The sequence below is a fragment of the Microcebus murinus genome, chromosome 19, assembly GCF_040939455.1.
Source record: "Microcebus murinus isolate Inina chromosome 19, M.murinus_Inina_mat1.0, whole genome shotgun sequence".
In the NCBI taxonomy this organism is placed as follows: Eukaryota; Metazoa; Chordata; class Mammalia; order Primates; family Cheirogaleidae; genus Microcebus; species Microcebus murinus.
The window spans coordinates 43,229,998-43,243,065 of NC_134122.1; the positions used below are offsets into that span (position 1 = coordinate 43,229,998).

The 13,068-nt window shown below is 46.0% G+C and overlaps 1 long non-coding RNA gene across 1 annotated transcript; it reads left to right on the plus strand.

Annotated features, from left to right (window-relative positions):
• The first annotated feature begins 793 nt into the window (after window positions 1-793).
• LOC105856476 (uncharacterized) lies at window positions 794-3,190 on the plus strand. Its single transcript, XR_001147155.2, has 2 exons — window positions 794-902; window positions 2,360-3,190. It is a non-coding gene; the product is annotated as an uncharacterized LOC105856476 (long non-coding RNA).
• The last annotated feature ends 9,878 nt before the right edge of the window (window positions 3,191-13,068 follow it).

Here is a 13,068-nt window from a genome sequence, read left to right on the forward strand (position 1 = left end):
AAGCTTCATCTGTATTTACAGCCACTCCCCGTCACCCGCATCACCGCCTGAGCTCCGCCTCCTGTCAGATCAGCAGCGACTGTGGAAAGGCTGTACTTAAGGACCCAGAAGGCCACATGTGGCCTTAAGGCCCCAGGTTCCCCACCCATGAACGGCCAGGAACAGAGTGGGCGGTAGTCGTCAATCAAGGTGGATGAGTTGGCAGCCATCTGACTCAGGGCAGGGCAGGAAGGTTCTGGGACATGAAGACATCCATTGGCTTGGCACGTGGTGGGACAAGCTGGAACCTGGAAGGAACAAGATCAACGAAAACAGGGCCAGGCTCCCTCACTGCCCGGCTCTTGGGTGGTCAAGAGTGGCCAGCGGAAAGGGACACTCCTGCCGCAGCAAGCTCTTCTCTTTCAAATCAGTCTGTTCATCCTCTCTGCTGTAAAGAAAGAAGAAAATTCCCCTCAACCTCCCAAAGACCCCCCCCCCACTGCTAACCCTTTGAAAGTATTTCTGTGAGACCATTTTTCCTGCATCTATTTTTTGTTTGGTTTTAACATTGTTCTAATCATACTGTGTTACAATTTTGTACCCTGCTGCCTTTAACATTCTAGTGTGTATATTTTTCTGCATGTTAAATTTATCCTGGCTATGACAAATGTTCATATTTTCATATATAGTTACACGAAGAGGCTCACTTCACTGCTTTTTTTCTTCCTTTACAGCAAACTTTGAAAATGTCCCTCCCTCCCTCCCTTCCTTTTTCTTCTCCTTTCTGTTCCCTCCTTACTGCCCACCTTCCTTTCCAGAGTCATGAATGGACGTCTCCTTCAAATCAGCAAGTGTCCTTGTAAGACATATGCCAGCGAATCCCTCTAAGGCCTAAGCTTCCAGAAGTTTTGAGGCATGTGCTGGTAAGAAGAAAGGTTTCTGGTGACGGGGGGGGGGGGGGGGGTGTGTCTCACTCCGAGAGGCTGGGGCTGGTCACCCCAAACCAGGGACAGTTGGCAAGATGAGGAAGAGAAGAAGGTGAGACTGAGTCAAGGCAGGTCAAGGTCTTTCCTGGATTTCTCAAGACATAGAGCCTCAGAAAGAGGGAAATATAATAACACATCCCATTTAGAGAGGGGAAAAAAGCATGGTCTGCCCCCCACACCACTGGCGCACGCTTGGAAATTGTTTTAATATTACAGAGTGTTCACAGCGATGTTTTCGTAAGAACTGGTGTGCCCTTCCTTTGCTTCCTCCCTAATAAGTAGTATACACAAGCCTCCCTCCCCGCTTCCTCTCGTTCACACACACACACACACACACACACACACACGGTCTGTGCCTCTGTCTCTCAAACACACTGTCATTCTCTCTCTTTCTGTCTCTGTGTTTGTGTGTGTCTCTCTCTGTCTCTGTCTCACTCTCCTTTAACCCAATGAAATGCTCAAAGGAGCCTTTGTTCGGTAATCATGATACCAAGCTTCCTTTGCCCCATATGCCCGCCACCGTCCCCAGCTCTGGCGTGTGTATTCTTCACGACATTGCCGAGAGGTAGGCACTATCGTTACGCACAGAGAGGATACCTCGCTGTGTGCAGTTACACAACCAGTAAGTGTCAGAGCCTGGATTTAAACTCAGGGCACCTCCCCCCAAAGCCCATTCTCTTCACTACTAGGCCACACTCCTATTTCTCTATGTCATGTTGTTTATACTTCCCAGTTGGCAAATAGAGGCTAGCATTCCGGTGGGATTATTGCAGAGACGCATGTGATCTTGATCTTCAAAGCTCTCTCAGCTTGAATGTGGATGATGTGCTAAGGTCTCCAGATTTTCTGAAGTTCAATTTTTGGGTGACTGCTTTATCAGGCCAGGCATGGAGCAATCCAGGTAAACTCCTTGCCTTTTCCCGAGCCGTGTGGAGAGCAGGTAGGCCCGGCCTTAGAGATGCCAAGGCTTTGTGTTCTTCTGACCTTCACGGTCTAGGGCTTTGGAGTAAGGACTGTGTGTTCCACTGGCCTCATCCCATTAGAGCGAGCTGCCTGGGCCTGGTGCGTTGGATAAGTCCATCCTCCCACCCCAGTGCGTCCGCCCCTGTCTCTTTATTGACAAGCAGAGCAGGAAGCTTATAAAGAGCTCTGTTGGGAAGAAGAAATCACCAGAGTTGATTTCTAAAGACCCTGTCTGTGCGGTCACCTTCTGCAAGACTCACGAGCAACTTTCACTCAGCGGAGCAGCCGGGCCTGGAGTCCACTCACCCCACTAGCCACACGCTTCCTGCTCCAAACGTCAAGGTTTTCATTTGGCCCTCGTATAATGAGCTGTATAAAATTAAAAACAGCTAAATACCACCTTATTTACAGTAATTTTCTATTTTCTGTAGTCGTCACTGAAACCCCTGCTTAACAACGCCAGCTTCCAGATCATGCCAAGCACCACTCAGAAGCCCAATCAACGGCAACCACCGACCGCAACGTAAACCAGCGTGAGGACCCGAGAGCGCCCTCGCTCCCACCCTGTCCTCAGCCCAGCCTGGTTTTTCCATCACATGCTTTTTAGGCGACAGGGAGCTGAGGCAGGGGGAACATTCAGTTCCCCTTTCAAAGCCTGGGGGCACTTAAAAATATCTTCGAGTAAGCAACCAGGGTTCAGAGGAACACTGACTTACACTTGCAGGAGACTGGTGTTGGAAGCCAGGCTCCCGAATGACCTCAAACCTGGACTTGGGCTTGGCCTGGGCAGCCTGTGAGTACCCTTTGCAGACGGCTCCTGCTGCACCCTGTTGCATCTCCATCTGGGCAAACAATCTTGCAACAACAGCCCTGGCTCTTCTTAAGGCCATTTGTGATGGACCGAAGTGTGTCCCCTCCACCCTCTGAAATTCATTTATTGAACTCTTAACCCCTAGTGTACCTCAGAACGTGACTATATTTAGAAATAGTGCCTTTAAGAGGTCATTAAGTTTAAGTTTAAATAAGGTCATACGGGTGGGTCCTAAGTCAATATGACTGGTGTCCTTATACGAAGAGAAAGAGACACCAAGAACTAGTGCTCTCTCCGCAGGCACAGAGGAAAGGCCACGTGAGGACAGTGAGAAGATGCCATCTGCACACCAAGAAGAGAGTCCTTGGGAGAAACCAAGCCTGTCAACACCTCGATCTTGGACTTTCAGCCTCCAGAACTGTTAGAAAATAAACTACTGTAGTTTAATGCACCCAGTCTGCTATATTTTGTTATGGCAGCCCGAGCACTAAGACACCATCCATGCGATTTCTTCTTGTATGACAAAGTCTTAACGTGAGACATGAATGAATTGCTCCTAGGAGAAATGCAGGGTTAGGTTCCTACAATTGACGAATTGGTCATCAATCTACCCAGAAACTTAAAAATATTCTTGAGTTATGGGAAGACTTAAATCCTCCATACTTGGCCCTCCCTGGCTGCTCTTTCTTATTGGCAAAATATCTTTGCGATTGGAATATTCAAGAAGTTAACCAAAACCATCTTAATGTACTCTCTGTCTCCTATTCCTCACGTGCCCAGTACTCTTAATCACTCTCATTCCTCAACCTCTGGCCCCTCCCTTCTGCAAGTCCACTCGTTTGGCAGGTGTTTACCGAGGGCTTGTCTGGGTGACCACTGCTGTAGGCATTGCAGGTACAGGAACAAAGAAGACAGATAAGGCACATGCTCTCACGTGGCTTCCACCCCAGCAGGGGAAAACAGAAGTAAAAATTAATAAATAAACAAGGACTATGTCAGATAGCGAAAAGCTATCCAGGAATTTTTGATACAGCAATGTGATGATGACTGAGAGTGTGCTTTGACTGGGCAGACAGGAAGTCTGTCCTCTTCACAGACTAGAAACATTCTACCCCCAGCCCCCTCTCTCCATCACCATTGCTACCGCTGAGTCCAAGCCCCTGGGCTGGGCTCCAGCCAAAGCTTTCCAACTGGTCTCTCTGCCATCTCATTTGCCCCACTGCAATCCATTTTTCTACATAGCAACCAGTGAAATATTTCAAAAATATAGATGATTCTCATTATTCACAGTAGTTACATTCTATGAAGTCTCTTCGAACACTGAATTAGAGAACACGGAAGTATTGCTCCCAGGAGAAATGCAGGGTTAGGTTCCTACAAGCCTCTGATCGCCCATTAGTACATAACCTTGTGTTATGTGTGTTTCCGTGTGAAGACACCTGATTTGATATGCATTGCTGATTCATTAACACTGAACTCATGGCCCAAAACACTATAACTCATGGCTAAGTGAAGCATATCTAACACACATATTTTCTACATAAGGCACTTCACAGCCTTTTTGCACTTGGGAATACTAGACAGCACTTCAGCCCTAGGCTATGGGTGGGGCATGGAAAGTAGACATTTTAAATAGCAAAGTCACCAACAAAGAGTCAAAGAAAGCAAAAAAATGCAAAAAGTAGACCACAAAAAGGACTCTTGTTTACAGCATGAAAGCTAAAGCAAGAAGGCAGAGTGTTGTCTTGTTTGACCTCAGCTGGGAACCCATGCATCAGGTGACTCACATTCTTTTCTTTGCTCATGTCCATGAATTGAGCACAAAATTGCTGCCCAGTATTGATTTTGAGGTCATACACATACATTCCTATGGTTTGAATGCATCTCCTCCAAAATTCAGGTGTTGCCAACGTGATAGCATTAAGAGATGGGGCCTCTAAGAGGTGATTAGGCCATGTGAGCTCCTCCCTCCTGGGATTAAAGCCCTTATAAAAGAGAATTCACACAGGGTTAGCTCACTTGCCCTTCACCCTCACCATGTGAAGACACAGAATTCCTTCCTTCTGGAGGACACAGCAACAAGACACCACCTTGGAAGCAGAGAACAACCCTCACCAGACAACCAAACATGCTGGTGTCTTGATCTTGGACTTCTCAGTCTCCAGAACCATGAGAAAATAGATTTCTCTTCTTTATAAATTACACAGTCTCAGCTCTTTTGTTTTAGCAGCACAAATGGACTAATACACACACACAGTCACACACACGTCTTCCTCATTTCCTCTTTCTTTCCTTGCGAAAGAAAACTTTCCCAAGTTTTGGTCATTATCTCAGGAACATTACTTTTATTATTCCATTGTTGAGCTACAAATGCTTAATAGCAGCTCATATGCCTGGGAATAACAGACTCAGGGTAGCAAACACTCAATATCTTTTAAGTAAATGACTGAATGCATTAGTAAAATTTCAAATGTTGTTTTTCTTTAAATTAGAAGCTGTTTCTTTGCATTGAAATATCCAGCCACTAGTACAATACCCAGTTGTGGCTATCTAAGTTATGCTTAATGAATGAACGAATGGTCATACATTTTAAATATTTAAGTAGACATAATAAGAATAAAGTTTACTAACTCTAAAGCCTTTGAAAGTACCTCGATACTCTCTTCAAAGTCTTTACAAAATTATTTATCAACCTCTTAATCTATAAGTAAACCTACTCTACCTCTATTTTTTGAAAAATTACGTCTTCAATATTTTCTTTTTTATTTTTGTGATTATGAAAAGATTTACTCAATTCTATTTATTGCCAATATAGGATATTTCTGCTATATGATAATTTAATATGATTTTTATAGACTGGGAACTTAACCTTTACCTATTTACAATATTGTGTTTCTGAGAAAAATATATTCCAAGGTCCAAAGCATAGACTCTGTCTATTGCTTTCTGAAAGTGCAATTCATTTAATAATTTGGGTACTTAACTGGATTTTGTTTTTTCTCAAATACATGGCATAACCCTTTTTCTCAAGATAGATCATGGGTATCAAACTTCAGTATGATTTTCTTTCATTTTAAGTCAATTTTTTTTTTGTCTTCCAAATTACCTACCTCTACAGCTGTTCTTTTATACACGTTGAATACAGATTTAATTATTGTCATATGCAGTGAGTCTCTGCCTTTTATCAAGTTTCATTCCTGGATAGTTTATGACACAGTGAATTGACTTAAAGTAGATTATATTTTACCTTAGGAACAACAATATAATTGAGAGTTTTATTCTAGTTTTCACATCAACTGAATTTTAGATATGACCATCATATGTCACAAAATCAAAAACATAACAGTTTTAAACTCCTATAATCAATTACAAGAGTAAAATTAATGCCCAAACTATTTAAAATGAGATTAAGTCAATTATATATATTGTGTAATAAAAGAGGCTGTGTATCTATAAAATATAAAATTTTTCTATTTCTTCACCCTCTTCTGTGATAGTACATTCTACACACTGGAACTGGATTAACCTCCTTACTAGATGAAACTCCAAGTTCACGAACCTTCAATAGTTCACCCTTGCTCGTAGGATCCAGTGGGAACCCTTCAGCATGGAAGTTCTCCTTGCGAGAAGCCTCAGCTCCCTCTGCCCCTCTCCCACCCCTTCCCAGCACCAGCCCACTGCTCAGCAAACTGGGTAGCAGCTCTTGGTCTCTCACACACATCACTGTCTTTTCCTGACTTAGTGTCTTTGTTCTCTATACCTGTTCATCTCTTGACCACCAAGCAGATCTTGCTCCTCCATCACGGTTTTGCCCATGGCCCTCCACCTCTCAGGCCTCACACTCTGTCCCTCCAGGGAAAAGAACTCACCCTGCCCAGCGCCAGAGCACAGATCCAGCAGGTCCTCTTGCCCATGCTGGGTTGTGCGATCCATGCTGGACAGCTTAATCCATCTACCACCGTGCTTCAGCAAAGAAAAGGGAGAGAAACCCAATTTGCTGAGGACCTACCAAGTGTCAGGCACCGTGCTTGGCATTTTTATGCATGTTTTCTCATTTAATCCTTACACGAACCTTACGGGGTAGGTATTAGCGTCTTCCTTTTAATAACTGAGAATACAGAGGATAAAGAACTTGTTTAAGTAGCTCAGCTAAGAAGTGATGGGCCAGAATGTAAATCTGCAATGTACACAGGAAGGATATAAAACTAGAAATCAGGAGATCTCCAATTCAATTAACCTCTTTGAATCTCATTTTTTCTCATTAACGAAGAGGGCTAACAACACCCACCTCATGGAAATGTGGAAATTAACTGGGCACGTACTTTTGGAAGGCTTTTACCAGCTGTGGAGGTTTCCTTTCTCATGGTGCCAAGCATGCTCCAATGCTCAATAAGTATTTGCTGCTAGGTTGACGTCTTAAGAGCTGCAATATCTGTTAGTCTCACATGCCATGTCTCCCTGCTCTTAGTTAGCCACAATAATATTCATGTGTCCAACTTTGAAAAAGAAATCATGCCATGATTGGCTGAGAACCATTTCCTGGTCCAGAGTGGTCAGATAGTCAACACTCACCTGCACACATTTGCAAATATTGCTTAATGTGCTCAGGAGAACTCCTCCCAGTGTTTTGTAATCTGGGTTCGGTAGTGCTAACGAGCAACTAATGTGTAAAGTCAGTTTGCTTCTCCCCCTTGAAAGATAACGTTGGTCAGTAATCATTGCTGTGTCTCCTACTTGGAGTGCTCACTTAAATGGCCTGAAAACCCTTGATAGGGGGTGATAACAGCCTTTTCTCCCCAGATCAAGCTACCTAAGGAAAGCAGTATCGGTCTGATGCTAAGTCACTTGTTTTTGCTAAGAGTCCTGTTCCTTTGCATGATAATGGTAACTGCGTTTTTGGCTTCTAACTTATCTATCCACACTTTCTGAATATTAGCACTCTGGATTTGGCATCTTTTATGGTCTGAGTTTCTGTTATTTATTCAGGTGTTCAGGTTCCTCTTTCTCCTTGACTTTCCTTTTATGATTACCCAGGTTGGTTCCTTGCAAGCCCGCCTCAATCTACTCTCATCACAATATCATTTTGACCATCAGCTTTCTTGTTTCATCTTACAGAAATTTCCCCAGTCGTCCCTTGTCCTGTCATAATTAGAATTCTTATCCCTGAACTCCTAGAATTAGAATTTGCCCCGATCCATAATTTCTTTCCTGCTTGTAAATTTCTTTTCATCTCAGTAGTAAAATTAGTAACTCTTTGCATTTCTTAATTGTAGTTTCAACAGCTTGGATTCTTTTTGTAGGAAACTTGCTTACTCTTTGGAGCTCCTTTTCCACCACAACTAGCTGTACGAAATGCAAAGTTATTTTTGTGATGGAGTGGTCCATAAAAATAGGGTACTCACAGCACTTTTGTACATAAAGTCAACAACTTCTAGATATAGGTTTTATTTCTCTACCATACATTCCTGCTCTATATGATTACCCGGCAATCAAAACAGAAACCTTGGCCAAACAAATCCATCTTATGGCATGTAACCCTTTCTCTTTCTTATGCAATATACAAGGCTTCTTCACTCTGTCCAGTTCAACTCTTCATAAATATTAATGGGTCCCACTGATTCATCTTTCCATTTTACATCCATTAATGGACACCTCTAGGGGTGAACATCAGATGGTTTATCCACTTTAACCAGGGTCATCCATTCTCCCTTCTGAAGAATGCTTGCTTTAGAGAAGTCAAAGGAAATTGATTTCCCTTTCTGCTTTCTTTTACTGGTCTTCCGAGGAAGAGTGGAAGGTTCTAGAAGGAGATCTAACCCATGAGTCCTTCTTTTTTCCTCTCTGCTATCATGCACAGCACCTCTTTCTCTGCTCCAGAGTGCTCTGGCCCCCACACGGCTTGTTACTCAGCGTCCATGTGGTCAGCTGCCAGATAGGCATTGTTTTTGGTCCATGTGTCTTCCCCAGTGGTCCTGTTAGGTGGGCCAGCGGTCACTTACGGGACTGTTTGTTAGCAATCCACTGATTGCTAATGGACTGAGTGGACAGCAGGCCAGAGTCACAGCCACCCTTGCTGCAGGTGGCGGCGTCTTTCTTGGCCACGGAGACCCAGCACGCTGCAGATGGGGGACACTTTGTCCCGTGTCTCAGAGTCAAGTGTCATCTCCTCCAGGCAGTAGCCCTAACAAATATTCTGGAAGGCTCCCTTCATTTGTTAACTTCATCAGGCCTCCACTACAAAGAGGTTCTGGGGCCACCTGAGGCAAGGGGACAGTTTCTGTGCTGCCTACGTACAGTCTGTCAGGGAGGTGGCTTGCTTGGTGGCTGCAAGTACTGGCCTGGCATGAGCCTGGGACATAATTAAATTATAGGTGCCCAGCAGACCCACCTGGACATGCTATTCTGGAAGGGAAAGCAGACGGGGCAATGGAAGAAAGAGGTGCATGCAAGGCTACAGAATGAGGGTCAACAGTGAAAAGAATGGGAGTTCAGGGGCCGGGCACGGTGGCTCATGCCTGTAATCCTAGCACTCTGGGAGGCTGAGGCAGGTGGATTGCTCGAGGTCAGGAGTTGGAAACCAGCCTGAGCAAGAGTGAGACCCCGTCTCTACTATAAATAGAAAGAAATTAATTGGCTAACTAATATATATAGAAAAAAAATTAGCCGGGCATGGTGGCGCATGCCTGTAGTCCCAGCTACTCGGGAGGCTGAGGCAGAAGGATTGCTTGAGCCCAGGAGTTTGAGGTTGCTGTGAGCTAGGCTGACGCCAGGGCACTCACTCTAGCCTGGGCAACAGGGTGAGACTCTGTCTCAAGAAAAAAAAAAAAAAAAAAAAAAAAGAATGGGAGTTCAGGGAGCTCACCAAGAATGGTTTGCTTGTTTCTTTTCCCAGAGGAATAATGAGCAATGGAGAGTAATAATAACTGTTGACCATGCACGCCCTTTTATATACTAGGGATTGTTCTAATGGTTTCAATATATTCACTCATTTGACCCTCACACCACCCATAATCATCCTCACTTAACAGAGGAGGGAAAGGGGCATCTATAAGTTCAGTAAAGTGACAAAGGCCACACAGTGAGAAGGGTGTGACACCAGGACCTGGCAGCCTGGATGTAGAGGCCACATCTTACCCACACGTGTGCAGGTGCATGTGTGCGTGTGCGTGAGAGAGACACACACAGCGACAGAGGTGTGTGTTTCAAAGGCAGACCTGGACAAGGTGGAAAGCACATGGCTCATGTGCGTCCTCTCCAAAGAATGTTTCCAGACTAAATGATGGCTCCAAAACCTAATGTTTATAAATCGAGTGCCTACTAAATCTTCTTTAATTCTTACAATAACCCAGCAAGATTTTTCAGTTTGGAGGTGAGAAAACAGAGACTCAGAGGAGTGATGCGAATTGCCCGAGACTACTCAGTCAGTCTGCGGGGAGGGCCATTAAATCCAGAGGCCGAGCTCTTTCCAGCTCCCCCCAGAGCTCTGTCTGGAGAAAGCCCCTCACCTCACCAAGTGCATGGGTCAATTGCATGATGAAAGGGGTCACAGAACTCTTCCATACTTTTTTAAAAAAATGTTATTATATATATTATCCAAAGAGCCTTGTATCCTGTGTCATCTGGCTGGTAAATGTCTGATCTGACCCTATGGATGGGTGGAAGAACAGAATGGACTCCTCTTGCTGATCATTTTTATATGGAATATCAAACCAATACTCTGGATTCACTGACATGCACATATTTCAAAACTAAAGAGACAGAGCAGCGAGGATCTCTGATTGTTTGTCTCTAAGGAAGGAGCTGCCCCCCAAAAAATAAGGTTAAGAAGATGCGAACTTAAATGCTCGATTTGACTAAGGATCTGATTGTTTCTGCCCTTACCCTCTAAAGAATTTTGTAACAGCCAGCAGGTGACAATGTCACCTGGGTACTAATCTAGACACGAGCTAGGATCTAAATTTAACAGACAAACTCATGTGTGGCTTCAAGCAGCGTCGTTTTGCACAGGTTTTGTCTGAAGGAGGGTGAAGTTGCAGGTAGCTGAGAAGGGTGCTAAAACGAGCAGGCCAGGATGGTGTCTGTCACAAATTGGTCTGTAGCTCAGCATGGTCCCTGCCTAGGCCAGAGGGTTTGCAGGAAGTGCTGTTAGGAGTTGATTTATAAGGGGCTCTGGGAGAAGAGGCCAGGAGGAGTACTTCTGCTTTGGAGGAGTGACAGTGTCACACGGGGTGTAAGGGAGGGCTGTTACCCCCACTTCCATAGGGTTTGGGGGCTTGGGGAGGACCGGGACGTTCTCACCAAGGAGTCGGAGCCAACTGTGGCCATCAAGAGCGTGAGGGTGGGGAGAGGCAGAACAGTGGGAGCGCTGTTTGTGAGCACCTGTGAGTCACCCCTTAGGGCACACAGACAGACGTTCTTGGCAGGTGCACTCCTGTCCTAGGAGAACTGAGGGGACAAGAGCCTGTGAAATATGGGTCGCTACTGTCAATGCAGCTCATTAGTATCCAGAGACTCGTGGCGCCTTGGGAAATCCAGTTTGTAAGAACAACACCCGGACGAGTGCGGAGTGGGGTGGTCTGTGAACGCAGGTGTGGTGGGTTCTCTGCCACCAGGCAGCCTGTGACAAGGAGGTAGGCTCCCCTTCGTGCTTGGGGCCATAAGCACATGGTATGTGAATGTACAGATATTTCTCTTTAAAAAGATCTCTTGGGGCCTTTAGTTTTAGGATCACCAACAGGATACACGTCACAGGAGCTCTGGGTGTGGAAAGCTGCGACTGGACTTAGAGAAATAAAAACACACAAACAGTGGAGCCTGGGAGCAGAGGGGAATTTGACAATTCGGGGGCAGAGGGAAGGGCACAGTCACCCCACAAGTGCGCGGCGGGGACTGAGCCCAGGAGCTTTGCAGCGGCGGCATCCAGTTACACTCATGGGCATCCACGATCAGACGCATTTCGAGGGCAGGTGTGGCTCAGTCTCCAGGAGCTCGGCCCGGAGCTGCCACCCACGCTTTCCAGCCTCCCTGACACTGTCCTCCACATCCCCAGGCAGGTGTGAGAGCCAGACCCCGTGCAAGCTGGGACAGGACCCCCCTGTGCCTTTTCACAGAGTTCCGGGCGGACCACCAGCCGCGCCGGGTGCAGTTCGCAAGCCTGCTAAGCCCTTCATCTTCACACCGTGCCTTGGGACTTTTAATTAAAGGATCCCAGAAAGCCGACTCCCTCCCGAAGGAGGCTGGGATGGAGCCAGACCTTTATAACACAGCACACCTACTTGCTATAAACAACAGCACCAGGGGAAAATTCACTGCTGGACTGAAAGTGCTCCCCCTTGTCTCTGCAGTTTGGACGGCAGCCTTGAGGATAGTTGGCCGTGAAGGATGAGACAATCCCGCGTTTATTATTCATGCTCTCTCCCTTGCTGTTCCCCCTTTCTTAGGGGACCTTCAGCTCCTCACCTTGGAGGGAAGTAGGGTTGCTTTGTTTTGGTTTTTCCCTCGGCAAAATCCTCTTTAGCAGACAGCTAGCCCTAATGTCACAGCAGCTGAACAGCTGCCACGGTCGCCGGGGCCCTGCGAGGGCCGTGGGTGGCGTCTTTGATGGGACCGAGAGGCGAGGTGCTCAACAACCCTTCGTGTCTTTCTACTGCAATTTCCAAGCCCTCATTAGCCACCCCAGAGAGAACAGCCCCTCTCGTAGGGTTCAGCCGCTGTCTTCATGGTAGTACCATCAGGAGGAGTTTCAATGAAAAATAGAGGCGATCAAGTGGATTTTTAGAAAGAAAGAGAGGAGAGCATACTCTCTCCTTTCTTGAAGGAAAGAGCGCCAGGTGACTTCCTGAAAAGGTAGAAAGATGGCGGATTTTGTCTCCTGTTTCCCTCGTGGCCCTCTGCCTCAAAGACGGTACCAGTCAGAAACTGGGTTTCTGGCTCTCTACCAGTGGGCTTTGCTGTTTGAGGAGGCCCGAATACTACCTGTCCCACCCTCTGGCTTGCTGTCTCTCGCCCTAATGTTAAAAAATGAAAGTTCCCAGATGAGTGGTTGGGAATTGCTCTGGGAAGAGGTGACTGGTGATAAGAAAGAACTCTGAGAGGCCTGGGTGGGGGGAAGCCACCTGCCACAGTGCTCCCTGGAGGAGGTGGTTCTCATCTGTCCCAGTCAGTCCACAAGAGAAATGGACTAAGGAACCATGTGGGTAAACCCGGGCTGTGACTGATGAATGCTCACTAGCCCCTGGAGGTGCGTCAGCCGAGCCTACCTGCTAAAAACGTTAGAGAAGAGTTCAACCTCCTCATCCTCATTGATGTTTGCCTATTCAATCTGTTAAG